Source organism: Neopelma chrysocephalum, unplaced genomic scaffold (assembly GCF_003984885.1).
Source record: "Neopelma chrysocephalum unplaced genomic scaffold, ASM398488v2 Primary Assembly neopelma1_345, whole genome shotgun sequence".
NCBI classification, from domain to species: Eukaryota; Metazoa; Chordata; class Aves; order Passeriformes; family Pipridae; genus Neopelma; species Neopelma chrysocephalum.
The window spans coordinates 828,098-853,472 of NW_020898009.1; the positions used below are offsets into that span (position 1 = coordinate 828,098).

General features: G+C 54.3%; 1 protein-coding gene across 1 annotated transcript in view; it reads left to right on the plus strand.

Annotated features, from left to right (window-relative positions):
• The first annotated feature begins 1,345 nt into the window (after positions 1-1,345).
• Positions 1,346-25,375, plus strand: part of LZTS3 (leucine zipper tumor suppressor family member 3) — a 51,984-nt gene continuing 27,954 nt past the window's right edge. Inside the window, exon 1 of the mRNA XM_027705557.1 lies at positions 1,346-1,550. The gene's annotated coding sequence lies outside the window, so the exon portion shown is untranslated. The remainder of the gene's footprint in view (positions 1,551-25,375) is intronic.

A 25,375-nucleotide genomic window follows, 5' to 3' on the forward strand; every position in this document is an offset into this window, starting at 1 on the left:
ATCAGCAGCTCTGCTCTTTCCCTTGGCCCTGTCAGATTCCACAGCAAAATTGTCCATGCAGGACCAGAACCAGTTGTCCATGCAGGAGCTGAACTGCTCCATTGCTTGGCAGCGCTGGTGGGAAGCAGCAGAATCCCATCCACAGGAGAAGTGGCTTTGTCCCAGGCTCTAATCCTGGTCCTCAAAGGTGACTGACTAAGTAAATCACAGAGCCTCAGCTGCCCTTTCCATCCAAGGAGGATCACACACGGCCTCTGGATCTCTGTCAGCAACAACCTGTGCAGGGAGACACTCGGTGCCTGCAGTTCTGTGGGAGCAGCCGAGTGCCTGTCCAGCACCATTAGCAGGGATAATTAATTACCTGCCCTGCCATTTCACTGGAAAGCAGCAGAATTAAGTGGCAGCAATTCCTGCCTCTTTCCTCTCTCCTGGGACTTCTGACAAGTGAGCAGGAGTGGTGTAAGCTCCACACACCCATGGAAAGGCCAAGGGAAGCAGAGCCTGTGTGTGTTGCGGGATCCAAACTCGCTGCAGCAGCCCCAGTGCTGGGGTGAAGCTGGAGGCAGGGACATGTGCCACCAACCTCAGGAGCTTTTCCTTTTCCCTCTGGCACCTCTCATTCCTCCTTGGAGAAGACAATTCTGTGCTGTGTCACTGTCAGGACCTGCCCTGCCTTCAGTTTGAGTCTTTGGCCATTTGAATGTCCCTTTTTTAGTTGATCTGTGTAAAAGAGAGTTCGGGGGGTTTGCCTCCTCTGAGCTCAGAGGGTGGGAGCTCTCCATGAGACTGATATTTCTTCCCCATCCCACCCCCACTGGAGACCCCCAGGGGTTCAGGCTGTGCCCTCCCAAAGGGCTCTACCCTTGGAGACAGGGGGGAAACAGGGACCAAACTGAGATTTCCATGGTGAATACAGGTTTGGTTCCCACCCCCCAGCCTTGTCTGTCACCGAGGGGCTGCCTGTGCCCCTCAAACCCCAACCGTGCCCCCGAGACACCCCCTGACCCCCTGCATGGAGCAATGTCGGGGCTCAGTCATACTGGGGGGCTCTTTTTTGGGGGGCACGAGGGCGATGAGACACGGTGAGGCTGCGGGGCACTGAGCCAAGGCACCACCAGACCCCAAATATCCCCTATCCCGGAGCCCCGTGGGGGAAGGGGACAAGGGTGGAAGGGGCCATGGAGCATCCCAGCATCCCCAGCCAGGTCCATGGGGACAGAGCCCTGTCCTGGGGGGGCGGCGAGGGAAGAGTTAAAGGGAAGGCGAGCAGATCCTCCTCCATCCTCCCGGTCCTCGCTGTTAGGCTGCCGCTGTGACAGGGGGTGGGGTCGGGGCTGGCCGCCGTTTGCCGCAAGAAGGGGGGGGAAACGTGGCTGCGAATGTGTGTGTGTGTGTGTGTGTTGGTGACACAGGACAAAATGAGATGAGACCCCTCGGACGGGAGCGGCCGCCCGGCTGCGATCCCTGATCCCTGCCCGATCCCTGCCCGCTCCCGCACATCGCTGCGATCGCCGCCGGGCACCGGCGCAGCCCCGGCATCCCCGCCAAGAGTAAGGCTCGGGGTGGGGAGGAACTGGGAGGAACTGGGAAGCGGCACTGGGAGTGGGGGGAGTGGGATGGGGTGCGGGGTGACGGGGAGGGGGGTCTCTCGGGGGTGGGAGAGGTGCGGGGTGCACGGAGAGCGAGGTGGGGGACCTGATGCTGGAGCTTCGCTCGCCTGAACCACCCACCCAGATGTAATTTGGGGGGGGGGGGGGGGAGATTTTGGGGGGGGGGGGGGGGTGGAGGATGGGCTGCCAGCGCCGATTTCGGGTGTGATGGAGGGGAGGGAGCCTTGTTTGTGCCTAAAGTCGCAGCTGCCTGGATTTGGCCCCGCGGGGACGTTGGGATGTGACAGCACCCAAAAATAGAGTGCGAGGCGGGGAGGAGCGGGGAGCAGACCTGTGTGCCAGTGCCAGGGCCAGGTTATTCCCCCTCCTCACCCCTTCCTAGTCTTCTTTTTTATTTATTTCTTTATTTCTTTGGCAGTGATGTCAGGGAGGGGAGCGGTGGCTGGGGCTGGGGGTTGGATTCACGGGAAGGAGGTTGCTGGCGGCCGAGTGATTAACGTGCAGTTGCTGGGAATTATGTCATCTGCCTCGGTGCTGGGTGGCCCTCGCCCAGGAGCGGCGGTGGGGAGGGAGGGAGGACGTGGGGGGACGTCATGACACGGGGCTCCCCGCCTGGGGCTTCACCCAAGGAGGCACCGATGCCTCCCTGGCTCTGCGAGGACTTGGTCATCCAGCGTTCCCACCCCAACGTGGGGTTCCCCGCTTGGGACAGCACCCCAGGAGGCACCGATGCTTCCCTGGCTTTGCAAGGATGTGGACACTGAGTGTTTCCCCCCACCCATCGCAGCCCCCAAGCCGTGGGCTCACGCTGGCAGGGCTGTGGGTGCACACCCACCCCACTGCCCTCTGCTCCCGGGGGACCCAGACCCGCGGGCTCCATCCCCACGCGGGAGAGGAGCAGGTTGTTGCTCCTCCCGATGGCTCATCCTGCCCGCTGGCCCGGCAGCCGGGCTTGGAGCAGGCGGGGAGGGGGCCGTGGGGAAGGAAAGATGAGGGTGGGCACCCCCTCTGCCGGCTCCCCGGGAGGGAGAGGGGCCGGAGCTGCTGCAGTGCAGCACAGAGCCCCATCCGGGGCTGTGGGTGTGCCCGAGGGGCGTGGGGACCCCCCTCTGCCACCCCATCCACTCCTCGGAGCCCGGGCAAGAGCCTGGGGACCTGTGGATGCCAGCGGCCCCCTCCCCCCCGGCTGGATGATTCCTCTGGTCCAGAGGAGGGTGTTGGGCTGCTGGATGCTCCACACCCTGCTGGGCATCCCCCTGAGCATTCCCTGAGCACCCCTTAAGATTCCCCCTTAGCACCCCCTGAGCATCCCGGTTCTCTTCCCCACGTGGGGAGCTGGGGAAGGAGGGCAAGGCCTGCCAGTGAGCCAGGCACGGACCCCGCTGCACATCAACAACCTCTTCCCTCTGCTCCACACCCCACGCAGCCCCGTGCAGCTCCACGGATCCCCGTGCAGCTCCATGGATCCCCGTGCAGCTCCACGGATCCCTGTGCAGCTCCACGGATCCCTGTGCAGCTCCACGAAACCCCGTGCAGCTCCATGAAACCCCGTGCAGCTCCACGGATCCCTGTGCAGCTCCACGGATCCCTGTGCAGCTCCATGAAACCCCGTGCAGCTCCATGAAACCCCGTGCAGCTCCATGGATCCCCGTGCAGCTCCATGAAACCCCGTGAAGCTCCATGGATCCCCGTGCAGCTCCATGAATCCCTGTGCAGCTCCATGGATCCCCGTGCAGCTCCATGGATCCCCGTGCACCACGGCAGTGGGGCGGGCAGGGAGCGGAGCAGGCAGACGCAGGCAGGAGGGCTGCAGGCAGCTGTGGAGTGGAGGTAGGAGGGGTGGGCATGGCTGCAGCGGGTCATTTTCTGGCATTTTCTGCCCCACAACAGGAGAGGGGGGGATGCCGACAGCTGCTTTGATTCAAGCCGGGAATCAGCGGGTGCGATCCAAGCCGGGGGATGCCACTCGCCCCACGAGATAACCTTTGGCAACTCCCTCAGCTCTCCGTGCTCTGCTTTCAACACCCTCCAGCACATCCTTCATCCTCAGACCCGCTCCGGGAGGCGGATTACGCCCAGCAGCCGAGCCCTCCGGGGAGGTGCTGGCATGACAAGGGAGCGCAGGATCTCGGAGCACCCCCGGTTTGGAGCGGGCAGGGCCGGGAGGCTCCCGCATCCCGCGCGGTCCCCTCTCCCGCGCCCTCTCCGCGCAGGGCTCCGTGCGCCGGGCGGTTTGTTTATGTGTGGCCCTGGTTGGAGCAGCGGCGATCTGCCGTGGCTATATATAGCAGCGATGCTGTCATCCGAGTTCAGCCTGGCTGGGGAATTTATTTTCTGCAAAGGCTGGGAGGCGAATGGGCTGAAAACAGGCGTGGAAATGCCAGAGCGGTGTGATCCCCTGTCTGCGCTGCCCGGGCTCACGCGAGGGAACAGGGCACGGTTGTCCTGAGCGGTGGCCTTGTGGTGGCAACAGGGAAGAGGGGGAATGTGGGGAGGGGCTGGAATTGGCTCCCTGAGGCAGCGGTGGGCATTTAAAAAGCTGTGCCAGCAGCTGCATGGCTCCACACAGGAAAGAGATTCCCTCCTCCTCAAACTCTTCTTTGCTGGGTCACCGGGCTGATGTCCCAAGGGACCATCCCCCAGATCCAAATGGAGGAGGGAGAAAAGCATCTGAAAGTCCGGCATCTGGTTGTAGATATTTGGGAGACAGCAGCAGCTTGTCCTACAAGAGGATGGGGCTGGTAGAGCCCCACGGGGGCTGCAGCATCAGCCCCGGACACCCGCTGCTGCGCCCAACACAGGGGCATCACCACGGCGTGGTGCATGATAAGGGCACCTCTGATTGCCCATCCCGAGGAAAAACAGGAAGTAGGAAGAGAGATGGTCCCCTGACTTGCAAAAAAAACAGACAGATGGGGAGGGTGTTTTCCAAATGCGCTGTGAAAACCACGTTGCATCAGCAGGCAGAGGCACTCGCTGAGCGATAACTCCGTGTGGAGCAGGAATGCGGATGAACCGGGCTGCAAAAAGTTTCTGAAGGGAGTTATGTCCCGACTGGGAAGGTTAAGAGTTAAGGGGGTGTTGCTGGAACTGTTGTAGGGCTTAAAATCTGCTTTGTGGTGAGGGGGAACTGAGCCCAGCCATGCCCGGGGATGTGAGAGAAATCCAGCAAACAAAGGGTGAAACGCGGAGATTTCTTGTTTCCCTTCACAGAGAATCTTTCCCATTAGTCATTCCTGTCACAGGAGCTGGCAAACACGGTTATTATTTGAGGGATCTGAAAGTGAAATGGAGGCACGAGGCCAGGAGCCCAGACATTCCTGCCCCTCAGGATGGGGAGCAGGCAGGGACCCCCCAGCCCCTCCAGTTCATCCATACCTCTGCTCCATGGGGAAAGCCTTTGGACTCCACTCTGGGTAACTGGATTCATTGTCTGGTTGTGCTTTCCACAACCTGGGAGTTGTTTTCGTGGAACCTGGTCTAGTGAGCACCCATGGAAGGGGGGTTGGAATTGGATGGTTGTTAAGGTCCTGTCCATCCCAAACCATTCCAGGGTGATTCGTGCAGGACATGGTGGCACCAGGAGCCACAGGGGTGGGCTGTGATGCTCCATCCTGGAGGTGGTGGTGGACCAAGGACTTTGAGAGCCTGCAATAAGCTGGGTGGTTCCCAACACACACCCCGAAAACAGCTCTCCCATCACCCCACAGCCCCGTGGGGGAAAGGACCACGCTGACACCCCCCGAGGGGGACAGGAAGGTCCATGTAGCTCCTTAAACAGCAAGGAGAGCAAACACAAGTGTTAAGGCAGCTCTCAGGAAAGAGGGATGGCTTATGCCTTATAATCCAGGTTTGGCTGGAGCCAAGAGCTCTCCTGGCAGAGGGAGCTGAAAGTCCCCTTGAGCCACTGGAGGAGCTGCAGGAGCTCCTGCTCCAGCTCAGTGGAGCTGCTGCAAGGCTGGGAATCAGCCTCACAGGGATCCTAGCTGACTTTCTCTCTCCCAAAGTTGTTTTTTTGCGCCATGAACATGTGGATCCTGTTGGCTTCATCTGGTTCCTGAGTCAGAAGGATGAGTTTTGTCTGAGTCTTGCTGGAATTTGACCCACCATGAGGCTCGGTGGCCGTGTCTGCCTTCCACCTCCTCCCTGTGGCTGGCACCTTCCTTCTCACATGTGTGCACTGAGTTTGGGAGCGGTCACAGGGGCTGGAAATATTTTGGATTTTCCTTTGGATTAAAGTAGGAGGGCTCATGGGATAACATGACTCCAGCACGTGGAGCCTCACTGGATGATGCCGACCATGGGCAGCCCTTGTGTGCAGAAGGATCTGGGATGGCTTCACCTACAGCAGCCCTGAGCCTCCTTTTCTCCAGGCTGACCCCCTCCAGCTCCCTCAGCTGCTCCAGGTGCTCCAGACCCTTCCCCAGCTCTGTTCCCTTCCCTGGACACACTCCAGCCCCTCAGCATCACTCTTGTCTGAGGGGCCCAGAACTGGCACCAGCTCTGGAGGTGCCTCACAGGGGATGCGAACTGTCCTAGTCCTGCTGGTCACATTATTTTTGATACAAGCCAGGTGTCCTTGGCCTTCTTGGCCACCTGGGCACACGTGGTGTGGGCCACTGTGGACCGGCATCCCCAGCTCCTTTTCTGCCGGGCAACGGAGCCCATTCCCTTTGCAGGAAGCCCGGGAAAAAAGGCAATCGGATCATTAACACATGCTGCTCTTCACACAACCAACCTCACAAATATTTATCAGCTGGAGAAACACACGGGCTCGGAAGTTGCCAAGTAACATAACAAGAGGCGCTTTTAAATAAATATATGTGCGTCTGCGGGTGACGAATTATCCAAATCCCTTGGGATGTGGCCCAAAGATATGTTTTCCTCTGGAAGCCCAGCACCAGTCATAAAAATAATGATCCAAGCCAGGAACAAAACCTGGGATAAGCAGTGGCTGGCTGCGTGTCCAGCACTGGAGGAAATTGGTTCCCTGCTTGGAAGGGCTGTGGAGTGATGCCCGACAGATCCGTGCCTGCCAGGGACAGACTGGGAGGAGGATGGGATGGGGGGGTTTGTTTTGCAGGGGAGGTGAGAACAAGCTCAGGGTGGTTGGTTGGGTCTCATCCTGCATCCATGTGCCTCCCTTATATACCCATAGGACCATTCTTCTCTATAGGCTCAGGATTTCAGGATATCTTGTTGCAGGCCCTGTATGGCTCAGGAGATTTCCATGTTTCCTTCCCTCTGGCCCCAAGGCCGTGTAGTAGGGCTTAATGGACCTCTTTGTCTCCAAACCAGGTGTCTATGTCCCATAAATCCAGCAGGAACATTGCTTGCCCCAGCCTGCCCGGGCATGTTCTGCACTCTCCAGATGGCCAGGAGAGTTTTCCTGACACTAAATCCAGCTAAATCCTTGCTTGTGAGGTCAGTTTGGAAGTTTTGGGGGTTATGAGGGGAGTAAGTGCTGCCAGAGGAGACAAGGTGGTTTGCAGGTGAATGGACATCTCACCCTGTTCCTTCTTCTGTAGGGAAACTCTGGCTTGTGGGGTTGGGATTTCATAGAATCACAGAGTGGTTTGGGTTGAGAAGGGACCTTAAAGATCATCCAGTTCCATCTCCCTGCCATGAGCAGGGACACCTTCCACTGGACCAGGTTGCTCCAAACCCCATCCAACCTGGCCTTGGACACTTCCAGGGATCCAGGGGCAGCCACAGCTTCTCTGGGCAACCTGGGACAGGGCCTCCCCACCCTCACAGCCAACAATTCCTTCCCAATATCCCATCTAACCCTGCCCCCTATCAGTGTGAAGCCCTTCCTCCTTGTCCTGTCACTCCATCCCTCGTCCAAAAGTCCCTCTCCAGCTCTCCTGGAGCCTCTTTAGGCACTGGAATGTGCTGGAAGGTCTTCCTGGAGCCTTCTCTTCTCCAGGCGAACCCCCCCCCAGCTCTCCCAGCCTGTCATCTCACTTGGTGGGGATGTTCCCATGCAAATCCACCGTCTCCTCCCCACTTTCACCAGACAGAGTTTTCATTTTGGGGCCATTTTGGGTTTGTTTCCTGCACCAAAACACGAGGAGAGACAACGTGGACGTGAAACTGGTAGGCAAAGCCAACTGAGTGAGCATCCCCCTCTGGTTTGGGGGCGACAGACGGTGCCCAGACCCACCGGGCCCAGGGCAAGGGGGCAAGAGGAGACAGACTGGCCGAAGTGATGGTGGTGGATGCTGCCCAGAGAGGCTGTAGGTGCCCCATCCCTGGAAACACTGATGGATGGGAGCTCCTCCCGAGCTCCCAGCCATGGCAGTGCCCCGCAGGCACGAGCTGGAGATGATGCACAAGGGGAGGTCGGAGCTTTTATTAGCCCAGCTGCCGGAGCTGGAAAAAACAGCCCAGCTTTCGGGCACAGGAGCTCATCTCCTTGTCCCTGCTTTCTAATTATATCAGCTGATCTAGCACAGGCTCGTTCCACTCCCCATGGACCGTTGCCTTCATTACATCCCCAGCTCTGCCCTTGGCAAGCACTTGGAGTAGCAGCCCAGCCATCCCAGCGGAGGTGTTGGGATGGGAGGACTCAGACACTTCCCTGCAGCAGGGGCTCTTGCCTCCAGCAATGCAGGGAATTGCAAGGGGACAAGGGACAGGGGACAGGGACGTGTGGGAGTTTGCAAGGGGACGAGGGAGAGGGGACAGGGATATGTTGTTGTTTGTAAGGGGACGAGGGAGAGGGGACAGGGACGTGTTGGTGTTTGTTTTGGCCAGATCATGCATCTCACCTCCCAGACTGTGAGGTGGAAAGCCAGGGAAGGCTGTCCCTGTTATGGGCATCAGCTGAAGTGGCTTCTCAGGGTGGCTTAGAGAGGCCAGGGCAGAAAGGAGAGGATGAAAACATCCCCAAAATCATAAGGGATGCTGGGATGAGACAGGCAGAGCTACACTCCCACAGTGCCCTGTACCCCACAGCTCTCCTCTCCCAGGCACTGTGGTCACTGCCCAGGGCAGGGATCTCTGGGAAAGACCGGGACCTGTTCTTGGCTCAAACTTCTCCCTCTTCAAATAAACACATTCTTTAAAAGGCCTCTGCCAGGAGAACCCACACCTCCACCCCCTCTCGACTCAGTGGGGGCATAAATACCTGTCTCAGGAGCAGGCTGAGCACAGCCCATAAAGCTCAGCTCAGTGCCAGGCTCAGGGATGTTCCCCTGATGTTCCCCACGGCTCTGGCTCCTCCAGTAATGTCACCAATAAATCCCTGCTGCCCGGCTGGGCCCTGGCCAGCCACTGCACAGCAGGAGTTTGCTCCCCTCCTTCCTCCTTCCCATGGACTGCTGCGCTCTTCCTCCTGCCTGACACACTCTCCCTCCCTCCTGGTGGTTTTCCAAGCCCCAGGGGCTGATCTCTTTGGGGATCGGGGTGTCCCCAACACCCAGGAGTGGTTTTAGTGCTGTTGAGCCCTGAGTGGGAAGGTTTTGATGTGTTTTGTTCTCTGCTGCTGGTGCAGGACCCTTGGCCGGGTCCTTAACCCTGCAAAGCTGAGCTTCCCTCGGCCCCTCCAAGGGATTGTATGGAATGGGAGCCAATCTGGGGACTATGAGGAGGTGTTTTAGAACCTGATCTTGTGTCTGAAGCGGTGAAAATGTGCCACCTGCACGTTTTTGGGGTGGGTAATCCCCCTGCAGGCAGCAGCCAGACTGTTTTCCAGCAGAAAAACCTGGACAAACTCGTCTCCTGCGGCTCTGGAGGGTTTTGTGACACCGCCAGGACCGGCCAAACCAACCCAGGGCCTGTTGACATTCCTCAGAGCCAGCCAAGGGCTTTGCCCTCCCCTCCACGCTCTCAGGGGCCCGAATTAGCTTTTAATAATAATATTTAATTTAAAAAAAAAAATTAAAAAAAAAAAAATCCCTGGGCAAACAACCCGGCCCCGGCGGCCGCCAGGACGGCAAACACTCCCCGAGGGGCACCAGGTGTGGTGCATTCCTGATAGCTGGGAAAGAAAAGAGGGATTATTTCCCTCTGGATGGAAACGTGCAGGGTGAGCAGGACTGGCCAGCCCGGCTCTGAGCAGGGCTGGGTCGTGCCCAGCGCTGTGGGAGGTGGGTCCATGGCTTTGGGAAGAGGTCCCTCAGCCAAGCCCCAAAGCTCCAGGGGTGATTAATGGTGGCACTGCTTTGTTCCACGCGTTTCCTCCCGGCGGAGGTTCGGGATTTCAGGCGATAAAAGGGATCTGTTTATTTTAAAAACGAGTCCTACAAGTCACCTGAGCAGCCTCCCCGTGCCATGAATGCCCATGTGGCCAGCTCTGCTATCCCAGCACCAGGCTGTGTGGATGCATCCAGCACTCACAGGTTATTCCTCAAAGCTGGAAAGCTTCATTTTTCCTCCTTTAATGAACTTTCCCATCAATCTATTGGTGTTCTCCCCCCTCCTCCTCAGCAGAGAAGTTGAGGACAGGTAGAACAATGGCCTTATAGCCCCAAACCCAGCTTTGAGCAGTACAGGAAACAGGGAAAACCCTTTTCTTCAGCTCTGGAATGAAAAGCAATTTTGCACCTCTCCAGGGTTTTAAAGACAGGCAGAGATTTGGGCTGCCGGATAATGTTTCTCTGGGCCAGCTGCTGTGATAAAACCAGGGCATCTGTCAGCTCCAGAGCAAAACTCCCCTCCTGAAAGTCCAGCACAGCACTGCAGCAGGTGTCCCTGTCCTCTGAGGTGACACCAGCACACCACCCCCCAGGTGCATCCCAGCGGGAGCTGCGTCTCCGTTTCACGCCCCACTGGGGGAAGAAGAATCCCTTCATTTCCTTCAGACACTTATCCTGTAAGGATCTTGATCCCGGGGGTGAGCGACAGAAACACCCTTTAAATCCATCACAGAGGGCTTAGGGCAGGATTAGCAGATGTCTCTGCAGGCTTTACACCAGGCTCTGGCTCCGGGTGGGAACTGGTCCCGGAGCCCCCACGTCCTCATGGCCCCGTCCTGCTCCAGGTTTCCCAAAGGAGGTGGTGGCAGGCAGAAATGGAACAAGCCTGGCTCTAACTCCCACTGGGAGATTGTTGCATCCCAGGCTGGCAACTCCCTTCCAGAAGTGGCAATCAGTTTTCCTTGGAGAGCTGGCTCTGGTGCAGGTTGCTGGCGGGGATGTCCCATGGCCAGGGAGGAGAGAGCTCTTCCCAGGCTGTTTCACCCTGGAAAACGCCAGGGTGAACCCCCCCCCCCTGCTCCCCACCTGTAGGGGGGATGTCCTACAGAGGAGTCCAGATATTTCCCAGCTGAAGACCTGACTTCTCCCTCTCATCCCAACCTGCCTGGCTGGTGGGCATCATCCCTATCCATCATCCCCATCAAATTCACAAGCAATTCCCTGGAACACTTTCCATTCCCGATACTTCTCCTTAATTTGTCTCAGGGATGTTTTCTTTTCCCCCTATTTCCCTTCTGCCCTCCACATCCCCTTTACCTCTCCCCATTTCCCATCTCCAAGGGCTTTTTGATCCCCCCAGGATGGCTTTACTCCAGCACACACAAGCCTGCATAATAGCTGTTGACACCGTAACTTCATTTGAATCGATCTTGTTTGCTAATTAGCTGATTGCAGTAATTGGCATGAATTACCTTGGGGGATTCTGCCTCCCTGGGGGTGGGCAGTGGCCTGCATGTCCCACATAAGAGGTGGGAATGGCAGCAGGGAGATGGTTTCTGCTCCAGAGACACCTCTTATGGGTATCCCAGTGACTTGTAGGGCTAAAGAAGAGTTACAAGAGGGGAACCACAGCCTGGGACAGTGATTTTTAACTCTCAAATTGCCTGAGAGGCACCAAAATTTCAAGTTTATGCAGCTCCTATAGAGCCTAAAATGGGTTAATAAAGTGCCTGTTTATGGGATGAAGGGATGAGGGGAGGTGACTCCTCTCTACCTCAAAATGTAACAGGAGATGAGTCAAATTCTGGATTAAAGAGAAACCAAATGACGTGGCTTTTCTTAGAGGTCATAATTCACTGTAAATGTAAAAATTCGCTGCCAAAAAATTTATGGAGGATGAAACACCACTAGGTTGAGCGAGGAGGGACCAGGCAATGTCAGGGAGAATGTCCCCTGATGGCATCAAACCATTCAGGGGGTTCCAAAGACAACCTCTGGTGGGAGGTTATCCCTGAAAAGCTCCGAGGATGGGGGGGAATGGGGAAGGATCAGTGAGATCCTCCCCTTCCTAGTCTTTTTTCTCTAATCACCAGCTGCACAGGGAAGATGGGAAGACCTCCACAAAACCCAGCTGGAAACACCCCTGTCCCAGCCCCTTGGCATCCAGTGCAGACCCAGCATTCCCCACCAAAAGCTTTAAGGATAAAGAAGAGGGAGAGCAACTTTTCACAAGAGCAGACAGGACAGAGGGCAGGGTTAAATTGGATGTTAGAAAGAAATTCCTCCCTGTGAGGGTGGGGAGGCCCTGGCACAGGTTGCCCAGAGAAGCTGTGGCTGCCCCATCCCTGGAAGTGTCCAAGGCCAGGTTGGACAGGGCTTGGAGCAACTTGGGCTAGTGGAAGGTGTCCCTGCCCATGGCAGGGGGTTGGAACTGCGTGATTTTTAAGGTCCCTTCCAACCCAAACCACTCCATGATTCCGTGATAACTCATTTTTTAAGCAGAATAACCTCGTCACTCCAAACCAAAGCACCTCACATGAGCACATTTCCATCTGTGGAGCTGCCTGGGTCATCTCACACAACCTGCCCCTGCTGGAGTTGAATGAATCTGTGAAGTGCTGCTTTGCATGAGCCATCTATTTATATTGACAGCTTCCCACGCTCCATCCCTCCAGCCCTGCATCACTTTCTGCCAGGCTCAGCTGCATCATTCCAGCTCTTCTTCTTTCCCCCTTTTATTTTTTTTTTTTTTAATATTGCCCTGTAATTATCATCTTTCCAGCCTTCTGGGATCAGAGAGAAATCCCAGGATTTTTTAGGGAGGATGAGCAGCAGGCAACACCACTCCTTGTCCTCCCTCCATGGGACTCTTGGGAGCAAATTAATCTGAGCCCGCTGTTTAAAAATGTTTATCCTAAGGCCATGCCATTGAGTGTCTTCCTGGGTTACTAATGGACTAGAAAGCACTTGGTTGTCCCTGTGCAATATGAGAACATCAGCCTGCTTTTTCCAAAGCCAGAACAGAAATTATTGAGCTTTTTTTCTCCCTGGTTATCAGCAATTTTCTGATCTCCAGCTTGAGCACAGGCAATGCTGCCGCAGTTATTTCGCTGCTCTTCATTTTGGAAAATCAAATTAAAAGTCCTTTCCTCCCTGTTGTCCATGAGCCTCCAGGAGAGATCTGATATGGCCAAGGCTTGGGAAGGGGATTCATTCCTTGCAAACTGAATTCCAGAGTAAATTCTGTAAGTTTATTGAGCCAGAATACCGACAGTTTTTGCCCTGGTAGCCAGTTCTTATGTATTTTGGGTGGAGAAGAGACAGCCCAAAATAAAACCGGGGTCTCCAACCAAGAGGCCAGATTGTTGCCAGAGCTTTTATTCTTTATTTTAAGAGGGTGAAATTATTAGCTGGGCACCCACCAGCTGAATAAACACCACAAACAGGTCTCAGCCACATGCAAAGCCATCAGTCACAGGGGGCTGTGATGCTGTCACCTTGCCAGCTGTGTGAGTCCCTTCTCCCCTGAAATCACACAGGGGGGGCCACAGGGACCCCCAGGGCCAAGTGTCACTGTCACAGCAGACACAACCCCTCTGTGCAGCCAGGTTTGCAGGTTGGCATCACCTGGGGCTCCCAATTCCCTCTGTAACCATCCCTGATGTATCCAGAGCCCTCAGCACAGGGAGAAGGAGGTGGTGGTGGATGCTCAGGGAGATCCTGGGTTTGCACTAATTTACCTGGTGGTTGAGTCTCCAAACACTCAAGAAGCAGCTGAATTCATCCGTGAGGTCTTGGCAGAGTCTGTGTTGGACCTGACCAGGATTGAGCTGGCCAGGAGATGATTATCCCACTTTTCCCACTGTGGAGGAGTTGTGCTGGTGGAGCTTCTGCTGAACAAGTGACATGTGTGGGAGTGGCTGGATCTTAGGGAGGAGCTGGGAGAGGACACAGGACTCAGCAGAGAGAAACAGACCCTGCTTTTCCTCTCCAAAGGTTTGCAAGGTTGGACACAATGAAATTCCCTCCTCCCTCTCTTCCCCAAAGCAGCCACATCCCGAGAGGAATTCAATGCCGCGTTTGAATCCATTCAAAACACGTCAGGGTCAAACCTTTATAATGTAACAAAGAAAATAAACCCAAAGACAAAAAGCTATTCTGGAGGAGGGGAGGGGAAGGAAGTGGCTCCCAAAATATCAGTGACAACCTTTCCTTTAACCCCAGCTGTGGGTTGGGGGGTCTCTGCACCGAGCAGGGCAGATGTGAAGCACATCCTTCTGCACCTTCCTCTCAGTGGGAGAAGGCCCCAGTGATCCAAGTGCAGAGTTTTGGGCAGGTTGGGTCAGGACCATGAGGATCTGGGTGCTGGAGAGGGGACATCTCTTGGTGGGAAGGCTCCTGCAGGGAGAAGGGGCTTGGCTGGCACCAAAGGGTCATGGAGCCCCTGCTCTATCCCATCTCCTGAGGTCACCACCTCCCTGGCCACACGGCTCTATGGGCTCCTGGGGTCAGCTGGTGGCTTTCAGAGGCTGTGTTGCTCCTGGCTGTGATCCCACCTGGATGTCCAGAGGCAGCTGGGCAGACTCCTGGTCCCCACATCTCCAAAATAGTTCAGGTTGTGTTTTTCCTGCATTTCTGCTCTTAAGCTGGAACCACTAAGTGAGAGTCTACTGAGGGACATTTCAAGAAGGGGCCTTTGAGCCTTTCCCATTTGAGGTTAAAGCTCTGGCACTTGGGAAGAGATGGGGAGGATTTGGAGCTGTTAAGAGGGAGTGGGATTCAAACCAGAGACAACTGAAATCCGGTTGGATGGGAACAGACACACACACAAGGTCCTACTTTCTGCTGGGCATCTTATTCCAGTGGAGGAGGCACCTGCAGGTATAGAAACCCTCACTAGAAGGGCTGAACCCCTAAAAAAGGACCCCGGGAAATCCCAGGAGAAGGAGAAGGGAGTGAGGATGCTCGCCCAGCTCTCAATCCTGTCAAGCCTATCTTTGCTGACACATCTCAGCACCATCACCCCTGGCATTGCAATGGCATCATCCCCCCATGCCTGGGAGGGCAGGACTGTCCCTCAGAGGGTGACACAAACACAGGGTCTGTTTGGAGCAGTGCAGGGAAAGGCGATTTCCCCGCAGCCCGTGACGCGTCTCAGGAATTTGTGGTCTGTGACGGGTGAGTCAATGTGAGCGGGAAAAGCCTGGCTATTTTTAGGACCACGGACATTTGGGGGTGTTTAACCCCTTGTCCCTCCTCCCTCAGTGGTATCTGAGCAGGGCCTCACTTGTGGGGCAGCCCCCCCCAGACCAGGACTGGGGTCCAAGGCATCATCAGTGCGAGGCTGCCCTTGGCAAGAATGGCTCTGCAGAGACAGGGCCAGGTGAGAAGAGGGAAAAAAAAAGACCCTTCCCAGGGCAGACAGGTGGTGCTTCCTGGGATGAAGGAGGCAGGATCAGGAAGAGGCTGAGAGCCATAAAGACAAGGCAAGACAAGGCACAGAGAGAATCACAGAGTCATTGAGGCTGGAAAACCCCTCTAAGATCATCGAGTCCAACCCTTAACCCAGCACTGCCAAGGCCACCACTGACCCATGTCCCCAAGTGCCACATCCACATGGTTTTTAAATCCCTCCAGGGATGGGGACTCCAACACTGCCCTGGGCAGCTGGGCCAGGGATGGACAATCTTTTAAGTGATGAAATCTTCCCTAATATCCAACCTAAACCTCCCCTGGCACAGTTTGAGGCCGTTCCCTCTCCTCCTGTCCCTTGTTCCCTGGGAGCAGAGCCTGACCCCCTCCTGGCTCCCCCCTCCTGTCAGGGAGTTGCAGAGCCAGAAGGTCCCCCCTGAGCCTCCTTTTCTCTAGGCTGAGCCCCCCCAGCTCCCTCAGCCGCTCCTGCTGCTCCAGCCCCTTCCCAGCTCCGTTCCCTTTCCTGGTATTTTGTCCAAGCTCTACCTGCTTCTTCAAGTGCTTGGAGGTTGTAGGTCTGTCTGCACCAGGGTGATCCCCCCGCTGTAAATGCACATGGATCAATTTTTAAAGCACCTCACCAAGTCATGGAGAGTTTTCTTTCCTCCTCTTTTCCCAGAGTTTTCTTTCCTCCTGGGACTAAGGGCCAGGTGGCATCATGGCATAGCATACATTCAGGTGGCCAATGTCCCCTGGAGCTCAGTGTCCCTGTGACCCCTCTGTCACTCCCAGGTTCGTGTGAGCCAACAGCTCCTGCATTTCTTGGCATTCCCTCTCTGGCAGTCAACAGAACCTGCTGACCCCTTGAGCTTATCCACCTGCAAACGTGGCATCACGGGACTTGTCCAGCTTCCAGCTGGGCCCTGGGACAGCGTTGCCTCTGAGCCAAGAAAATCCTTGTGCTCGAGCCCCAGGGCAACCACGGTTTGGGTGGCCTGGGATCCACCACACTGTGTTGCACCTGTCCTTTCCAGGGAATTCAGGTCCTTAGCACCTCCTCATAGCCCAAGCTGCCTTTTCCCAGGGGTGCTCTTCCATCCCACAGCATTCCCAAAACATTAGCCACCACCTCCCCTTCCCCACCATCCCACCTTTCTTGCTGGAGACAAGTTCCTCGTCCTATCCTGCAGATTTAGGTCCCTTCACAACAGCTAATGCATCCTCAGCTTGGAAAATTCCCCGGTTTAATTTAGTTTGGCAAAATATTAAAGTGTTTGTGGCTTTTGGTTTGGGGGGTTTAATTTGTTTTGGTTTTCTGGGGGGATTGTTTGTTTGTTTGGGAGATTTTGGTTTTGGTTTTAGTTTTGGGTTTGTTGTTGTTGTTCTTGTAGTTTTTAATGGGGTTTTTTTGGTGGGGTGTCTTTGTAGTGCTATGAACACAAGACCCTCTGGGTTATAATCACTTGAGCTTTCCCAGATCTTTCTCCAACCCATTGCCTTCCTGGGACAAAATGGGGGCACTTAATGTTTTAGGGATGAGCAGCAGGGAAAATCAATATGAACTTTTGAGCTCAATGATCTTAGAGGTCTTTTCCAACCTCAGTGATTCTATGAACAATGGGCAAGGATAGGTGGAAAAGGGTTGGTTTTGGTGTGACTGCCTGCTTTATATTCCCTCAATGCGCTCCCAAATTTGACTTCTCTGCAGTTTTCACTGGCTCCTGTTGGATTTCTGGTCCATGAACTTTACCCTGGAACACAGGTATCCACTGAACATCAACTGGATCCCATGGCAGGAGCTTCCCAGGCCACCCACCACTGTGTGAGGAAGGGCTTTCTTCCTTTTCTCCCTTTTCTCCCTGATTTCTGCCTTTACCTGCTTCCTAGTGGGTTGTTTTTTTTGGCTAATCCTCTTCCAGACTGAAAAGGATTCAGAGATCCCCATCTCTGTGTCATTTGACCCTGCCTGTGATCCTGCTCCCAACTCCTGCCCGAAGCACTGCCCCAAAGCCACCTTGTAAAGCCTCCTGGGAACGTGTGAGCAATTTGTCAGCACAGATTCCTTTAAAAAACCCGAGGAAAAACACTGGAAATCCTTGTGGTGTTTGAACAGGCAGATCTCAGGGAAGTCCCTGTCAGCAGCACAGGTGAGACGAGCGGCGTGGGATTGCTCAGAGCCCAGACAAATTAATAAGGATGCTGTGCCGGGATGAATCCTGCCCCAAATATAGGAAGTGCAAGCTTGTAACATGTGCCAAGCTCCTCTGGAGCTTGTCTCACAAGTGCTTCCCATTTCACATGCACACCTGAGGAATCCTGGGCTCAGCGTAGGGATGAGAGGAAAATAGAGGAGTGGAGAGACCAGCTGGTGGTTCAGCCCAGGCTGTGCCTTCTCCCTCGGCACATCCTTGCCCAGCACCATCACAAAGCACCAGAAATCCTTGCCTGGCTTTAGGCCATGGAGGCAGGGCTGTGTCCATCCATCCCCCACACAAAGCACGGCGGTGGGAGATGGGGTGGAGGTGTGAGGCTTGGTCACCAAGGTCTTCTCCCCGTGCAGTGGGGGCTGGATGGATCCCAGAAGGATCCTTGGCTGATCCAGGGTGTATTTGCTGTTTTCTGAGTGCAAGGTGGTTATTCCAAGCCTAGCAAACCTTCTGGGATTAAGGAAAAGAAGGGCTGGAGTGTGGGCTGTGCTCAGGGAGGAGAGGGGAGGAGAGGACAAGGGCTGGGAACTGAAGGTCACCTCATCCACTTCTCCTCCTGCCCCTCCCAACCCACAGCCACAAGTCAGGAAAGCTGTTCCTGAAGTCATTTGTCATCTGCAAGGTTTGGACCAAGACGGAAAAAAAGCCTGAATCCATAAAAATGCAGCCTGGGAAGAAAAGGAATGCAGGGTTATGATCAGGATCTCTCTAAATAAGGATGAAAAGACCAGAGGAATGGATGGATTCTGTGCATGGAGGCAGGAGAGCTGTCTTGCTGTGACTCCCTGGAGCAGGGATCATCCAGGAGTGCAGTGTCCCACCCAGGGTCAGCCCCAGAGCCAGCACTGCTACGGGGGGATTTCCACCCCCACATAACACAAGTCCACTTAAAACCAGGATCTAGGAGCTGCTTCCTGGCCTTGCTTTACTTTTTCCAGACTTCTGGTTACAATATCCCATAAAGGATACTATAGGATTGCAAAGGATGCAGAGGAAAGGGATCTGTAGGGTTTTATGGGTTTTATGGAGAACAACTCCCTTGGCTCGAAATCCCCAGCCTGGGAAAGGAATGTCTGAGAAGGTCTGTGTATAAGGCTCCTTAAAATCATCACTTTCAGAGGGAATAATCTCCCAATGGAATAATAAGGGATCTCAACATGTGGAAACACCAGCTAGACAGGGGTCCTAAAATGTGTTTGGAGTTTTGGGGACCATGGGACATGGAGGATCACACACCATGCTCCTCTGAGGGAGAGAAATGAGCTTGACCTGAGCATCTGTAGCTCTGGAGAAGATGCTCATTGGGTTTGGGACATAGATAAGACAGGAAAAATATCCTATAAATGAAAATCCAGTGTTCAAGCCCCATCCAAAAGACCTTGATACCCTTGATGTGGGTATCAAGGGCATCACTGAGTTTAGAGAAGGCATCTTGCTGCCTGCTGTGGAGGCAGGAGCAGAAGAAGAGGCATTCGGGACTTGATCCTGGCCATGAGGAGGTTTGCAGTGCCTGGCTGAGACATCTCTACTCCAGCACAAGCCCAGAATGAATGTGGTGGGTCCTCATGGGCTGGTTCCCACTGATCTGGTTATCAGCAACTAAAACTAGATGGTCTTTAAGGTCCCTTTCAACCCAAACCACTCTGTGATTCTGTGAAAGGGGCCTGAGGCCCAAGGGGTGGTTGAGGAAGAAAAGCAGCTTTGTGTGGGGGACAGGTGACTCTTCTTCCTGCTTTGCCTTTGGCTTTTGGTCGCCACTGGGAGACAGAATTTGGGCTTGGTCAGTGTTATCCTGACCTGGTAGATCTGCTCTCCTCTCCTGGGTGATGGTGAGCAAGGGACTGAACGGGCACGGTCAGCTTAGACCAGATGAGCTGGGTCCAAGTTCTTGGCCATTCCTCCTCATCCTTCCTAGAGCCTCAACTAGGAATTACTGCATTCCTTTGAAATCACACAATCACAGGATGGTTAAGGTTGAAAAAAACCCTCTAAGATCATCAAATCCAACCATTAACCCAGCATCTCTGTGGTCCCCACGAAACCGTGTAAACCAGCCAGGAGCTTGTTTTCTCTTCTGCAAATCATTTACAGAATTGCTTTCCCTCTTTCCCTGCTCCCGCACCACCCTTCTCCCCCTCTCTCCTTTCCACACAGAAAGATGTGCCCACTGCTGTGTGATTGGGGTGTCATTCTCCACCTTCCCCTGAGACACTGATGCTGGAGGGGGAAAAGAATTTCTGAAGAGGAGGGGTTTTCTGAGTGTTCTCCAGGAGCACTGAGATGGAAGCAGCACCCTGGGAGCCAGGGAAAACCAGCTGGGGCAGGGTTAGGGCAGGAGGGAAATGCCAGCAAGATTTTATCCTGGGAGGTGCAGGCACAGAACACAACCCGTTGTATGTTTTGGGGTAACCCATCAGTCCATAATCTGCTCTGCAAAGCTCAGGTGAGCAACAAAATCACAAAGCCTGTAATGGGAGAGAGGAAAATTTTCCAGTAAGGGACAGGGTGATTGCTCCAGACACTTTCCAGCACCTTCCAGCACCTGAAGGGACTCCAAGAGAGCTGGAGAGGGATTTTGGACAAGGGCTTGGAGTGATAGGACAAGGGAATGGCTTCAAACTGCCAGAGGGCAGGGTTAGATTGGGAAGGAATTCTTGGCTGTGAGGGTGGTGAGGCCCTGGCACAGGTTGCCCAGAGAAGCTGTGGCTGCCCCTGGATCCCTGGAAATGTCCAAGGCCAGGTTGGAGCAACCTGGGCAAGTGGAAGGTGTCCCTGACCATGGCAAGAGCTTTAAGGTCCTTCCAACCCAAACCATTCTGTGATTCCATGATTTTGATAGATGATGGTCATCTTCAGGCTGACTGGGGCAATGAAGGAAGGTTTTATATCAGCCATAGGGTGCTGTAGGTAAAGCACAAGAGGACACCAGGGCAGTGGAAGAAGGTTTGGGCTGGACAGGTCATCAGAGACATCATGGATTGATTCTGTATATGCTGTCTGATCCTCTGTGCTTTCCTTTCCTGGAAAGACCATTCCTGATCACTGACAGATCCTGCAGCTCCTGAGAGTGGTTGTAAACAGCAGTAAAATGGTCTTTTTTTCCTGGGCAGGTCTCACCTCACGTCCTCTGGGTTGTTTATTCAGTCATTACAGGGCAGCTCACGGGTTTCATTAGATCTGACCCTGATCACAGCTCTGCTGAGCTTTGTCGTCCTCCCCTTTCTCCATCCTCCAGTTCTCTGTGTCTTCCAGGTGGAAACAATTCAGAACTGAGAAACAGGGAGGATTTGTCACCCCTCTCTACAAGTCCAGGATGGAGAGGGCGTTTTTCCACCTGAGGATGGTTCATCCAAGCTGGACACACACACACACACACACGCACTCACACACACAGCACAACCAGAATCATTTTCTCACCAAGTCCTTGGGATGTTGGTGCTCAGTCCCACACTCCTGGCCATGCACAGCCCCACTTCCCAGCAGAAGTTGGTGCTGGAGGAGCTTCTTTGGAGGAGATGTGGATGTATTTCCTCACTGCTTTCTTTGCAGCAGAGCTGCAGGTGCTTTCCAGTGCTTTCAGGGTGGTGATGAGCAAATGGAAAACGAGAGGAAACCAAATCTATGCTTCATTCATCCTCCAGCCCTGCCCTAAGGCTTGCTGTTGTGTCCTTCATGCTTCCAGCTTGGAGAGCAGAGCCTTGTCCCATCTCCAGCTCCACATGAAGAGCCCTCCATCAAACCAAGGGGTTTGCAACCCCTCTTTCTGTTTCAAAGCACCTTTTTTTCCTTTTTCAGAGGATCTGGAGGGATGGGAGATGCATTTGAAGCCCAAAGATGGTTCTGAAGTCCAAAGCTGGGCAAAGCAAGAGGGTTTGTTTCGCACCTGTGATGGAGCAGAGAGCCCAGGAACCCGTGAGAGCAACCCCTCCCTGCAAATCAGGTCATTTATTCAGCCAGGGGAAAAAAGGCTTCCCAGGGCTCGGAGCACTAGGGCAGAAATCAAAGAGCATTTGAAGGAAGAAGGAAAGCCAAGCCCTGGCTTTGCCATTCCTGCCCTCCTGCTGGACCCCCACGGCCTGGCAGGCACCAAGGGAGGCCGGGAAAATATTCCACTCTTCACTCACCACTTCAAAACCTCGGAGCCACCTTTCCAGGGGGACTCGGGGCAGCTGCCACACCAAACTCCAGATATTTTCCTAGCTGGCAAATCAGGAAAAAAACCAACAGAAAAACCCTCCGTGTGCCTGTTGTCTGGCTCTGAAGCCAATGTACACGGAACGATAAAGCCCCTGGCACACATCTTGGGAGAGCTAAATATAGAATTTGGAAGGGAATGTGGTAATATTTCCTTTAGATGTGTGGTGCAGATGTAATTACTGCTCCGGAGATGCAGCCGCAGATGACGCAAGATGCCCTTATGTAATCAGCTTCATTATGCAGATATGGAAATTTTCCCTCCCTGGCCCGTCCCCTACTCTCCCCTCAAACTCCTTCTTTTTGTTTTTCACCCTCAGCTCTCTGTGGCTCGTCCCAAAGGCGATGGGGTGAGGTCCATAGGCTTCTGGAAGGGCAGTTCTGTGGAAAACCCATCCCTGGGTTTCCCCGTCCATTGTCCCTCAGGGAGGGAGCAAAAGGAGTTAATGGCTTGGAATCTGCTGTGTTGGCTTCAGCAGGGCTGGGAAAAGGCCCCTCTTCACCTGATGGACGGGAAAGGGGTCACGTTGGAGGCAGGTCTCCCCTGGCATCTGCTGTGGCTTGGATGTCAGCAGACATCAGCATCCTCAGCCATCTGCTCCGTCCTCCCACTCTGGAGCAGCACCTGCATGGACAGTCCCCTGATCCCTCCCCAGGAGGGGCTGGGGGATGCCCAGGCTGCCAGGGAGCCACAGAGGAAAGCTGGGGGTGACCACGGCAGGGTGAAGGCTTGGTGGGACACCCTTGCTCCACAGGTTGCTCCAGGGTGTAGGAGGATCTCCCGGGTGACCCACAAAGTCACTCCTGATGAGGTGAAATCACAGCATGACCAAAGGTCTCCAGCCAAAAATGCTTCCAAGCCAGAGAGATTTTTGCCTAAACCAGAGTGATTTTTGCCTGTGGATCCTTTCTGAGTTTTGTCCATTTTGTTGCTCCAGATTCCCTCTGTCCCATTGCCTTTCTCCTGTGGCTGGACAGCCCACAGAGGTCAGAGCCATGGATATCTCCAGGACATGGGCTTCCTCCACCACCAGTGCTGGTCAGAGGGGTCACAATCCCCTGGCATGACCAGTAAATACTGCCTTGACCACAAATATTCAGGAATAAAGGTTGATAAGTATCCTGGAGGCATCACCCTGTACCTGCAGCACCTATGGCTGAGCACCCTTCTGGTCCTACCCTCTTCCATCCCTCTTCCTGGCCAAATCTGGGTCCTTCCTTGCTGTGTTTGAGGATTAATATGTGATGGAGAGGGGTGTCTCCTAGTTCTGGGCCATGCTGTCACCACCAAAATTGCAATTCTGGGTCATGAAGACCTTTCTTTCTCATTTTCTCCCCATGGCACCTGAGCCAGCGCATGGATTGAGGAGGATGAGCCTGAAGATGAACAAGCCTGAATCCTCCAGTGGCTGGGAAGCAGAGTTTAGAGAGCTGGGAAAGGGGGAATTGGCCATTTTAAAGAAAAGGAAGTGAGAGAGCTGGTGGCTGGAGCAGGACTGGAGACAAAAACCACTGGTTCATCCACTGGGGAAACTGGTTTCCAGACACGGTTCAGTGCCAGTGACTGCAAAGGAATTTGTCTTCTGGGCAGGGAATACCCACATTCCTCGGAGGACAAAGAAGCCATGGGGAAGGCAGTGGCTGGGGGATGTGTTTATAGCACTCAGGCCATTTATTAACTGCAAATTCCCGGAGCTCAGGGCCATCAGCTGGTCGTGGATTCAGATGGAATTTCAGCTGGAATTTCAGCCCACGCCCACCTCCAACCAGCCAAATCCCTCCCTGTGGGAGGGATCCAATACATGGATTGTGTCAGCTGGGTCCTTGGGGGCTGGAAATGGAGTGTAGACCTTGGGTGCTACACAGGGGCTTCATGGCCACCACAGAGGTGCTCCAGGCTCCCTACTTGGTCTTCCACTGCCCCTCCAGAAGCTCCTTCTTCCCAGGACTTTGGGATTCTCTTCCTTCTGCTTTTGCTGAAGCCATTCAGCCACCAAGTCTCGCCCAGATGAGAGGTTGGCCATGATGGAGATGGAGTTGGGTGGGACATCACGTGTACACAAACCTGATGAGGATTGAGCCCGATGTTCCCCCCTGAAAAAAACCTCCCACCCTGAGCAAAGGGGGCTGTGCTGAATCCTAATTGCAGATATGGACAGAAATGGTACTTTCATAGAGGATCCATGAACACCTGGTGATTTCAGTGGAAATCCAGCCCTCCTGGCTGCCAGTTAGTTTGCTCCAAGTTATTTTTACCGGATCTGGCCTGATGCTTTTGGACTGTGAATGGGAGGTTTATTTCCTTCATTCTGAATGAGCACCCAAAGACATTTAAGGAATGGTTTTAAACTAAAAGATGAGAGATTTAGATTAGACAGAGGAAAAAGTTCTTCCCTGTGAGGGTGGTGAGACCATGGCAGAGGTCATCCAGAGAAGCTGTGGCTGCCCCTGGATCCCTGGAAGTGTCCAAGACCAGGTTGGATGGGGCTTGGAGCAACCTGGGCTAGTGGAAGGTGTCCCTGCCCATGGCAAGGGGTGGAACTGGATGGTCTTAGGGGTCCCTTCCAACCCAAACCATTCTGAATCTATTATTCCATGATTCTAGAAGTTAGTTGGGAAACCTGGTAACACCTGGAATCCCCAAGGATTATTGGCCACTGCCCATTGGAGACCTCATTGGCATTGGCACCATTGCTGCCTCTCTTGGGGTTCTCCGGCCAAGGCATGAAGGGAGAGCAGGAAGAAAGGACAACACTGCTCCCCCACACACTTTTTTTTCCAGTTCTTAAGTTTTAGATGAAGGTCTTGGCCAGCATTAACATGTGAGAGAAAAAAAAGCTCCATCCAACCCTACAGGGGCTGTGAGGTCTGAGGGGCTGGTGAACCAGACCCCACTTCCCCTGTTCCTCTCACGAGCTGCAGGGAGGAAGGTGGTTATTTATTGTTCATCTCTTCAGTTACGATGAGCAGGCACAGGGCAGGAGGGCCATGAGGTTTGGGACTTTTACAGACCCTTTTGGAGGCACAGGACAGGAGGGCCATGGGGTTTGGGATTTTTACAGACCCTTTTGGAGGCACGGGGCAGGAGGGCCATGTGGTTTGGGATTTTTACAGACCCTTTTACAGACCTGACCCACATCCCATGGCCAAGCCACCACACCAGAGCATCCCAGCACACACACTGAGCTTCCACCAGCTGCACATGGAGATGCAGGAGCCTCTCCTGATTTATGGGAAGACCTGGGCCATGCACCAGGTTGTGGTTTGCCAGCACTGAGAGGCTTTGTCTGCCCTGTGTGGATACAGGAGGAGACAGCTTATACCAGCAGGGATGTTTTTTTTCCAGAATAGGAAACCATCCCTCTGGATGACTAAACCAGAGTCTTTTGGCTTGTTCGTGTTGGCTCAAGCTGAGCAGGCAGCTGTTAAGGATTGGAGACAGAAAGGGTCCCCCACTGCAGCAGCTGGCATCAGCCCAGCTTTGTGGTGCCAACCCAGCCTCAGGACCCCCTGCCATCCCCTGTGGCAGCTTGGAGAAGGTCCTCTCCCACCCCCAGCTCTATGTAGGTATGGAGGGGACTCCCATGGGACCAAATTATTCCACTTAACGAGCAGGAGAAACCTCTCTCAGCATCCGAAGTTCCATCCCAGTGCAGTGGTGGGATGTCACCATGCAAGTGCTGGGGTGGGTGAACCCCCAGCTACTGAGAAGTTTTGTGGCATCATGTAACCCCTTTCTTCTTGCCCAAATAAATACTGAGTGTCTGCCTTTTTTGTGACATTTTTCCTGGGAGCTCAGCCCCAGAGCTTG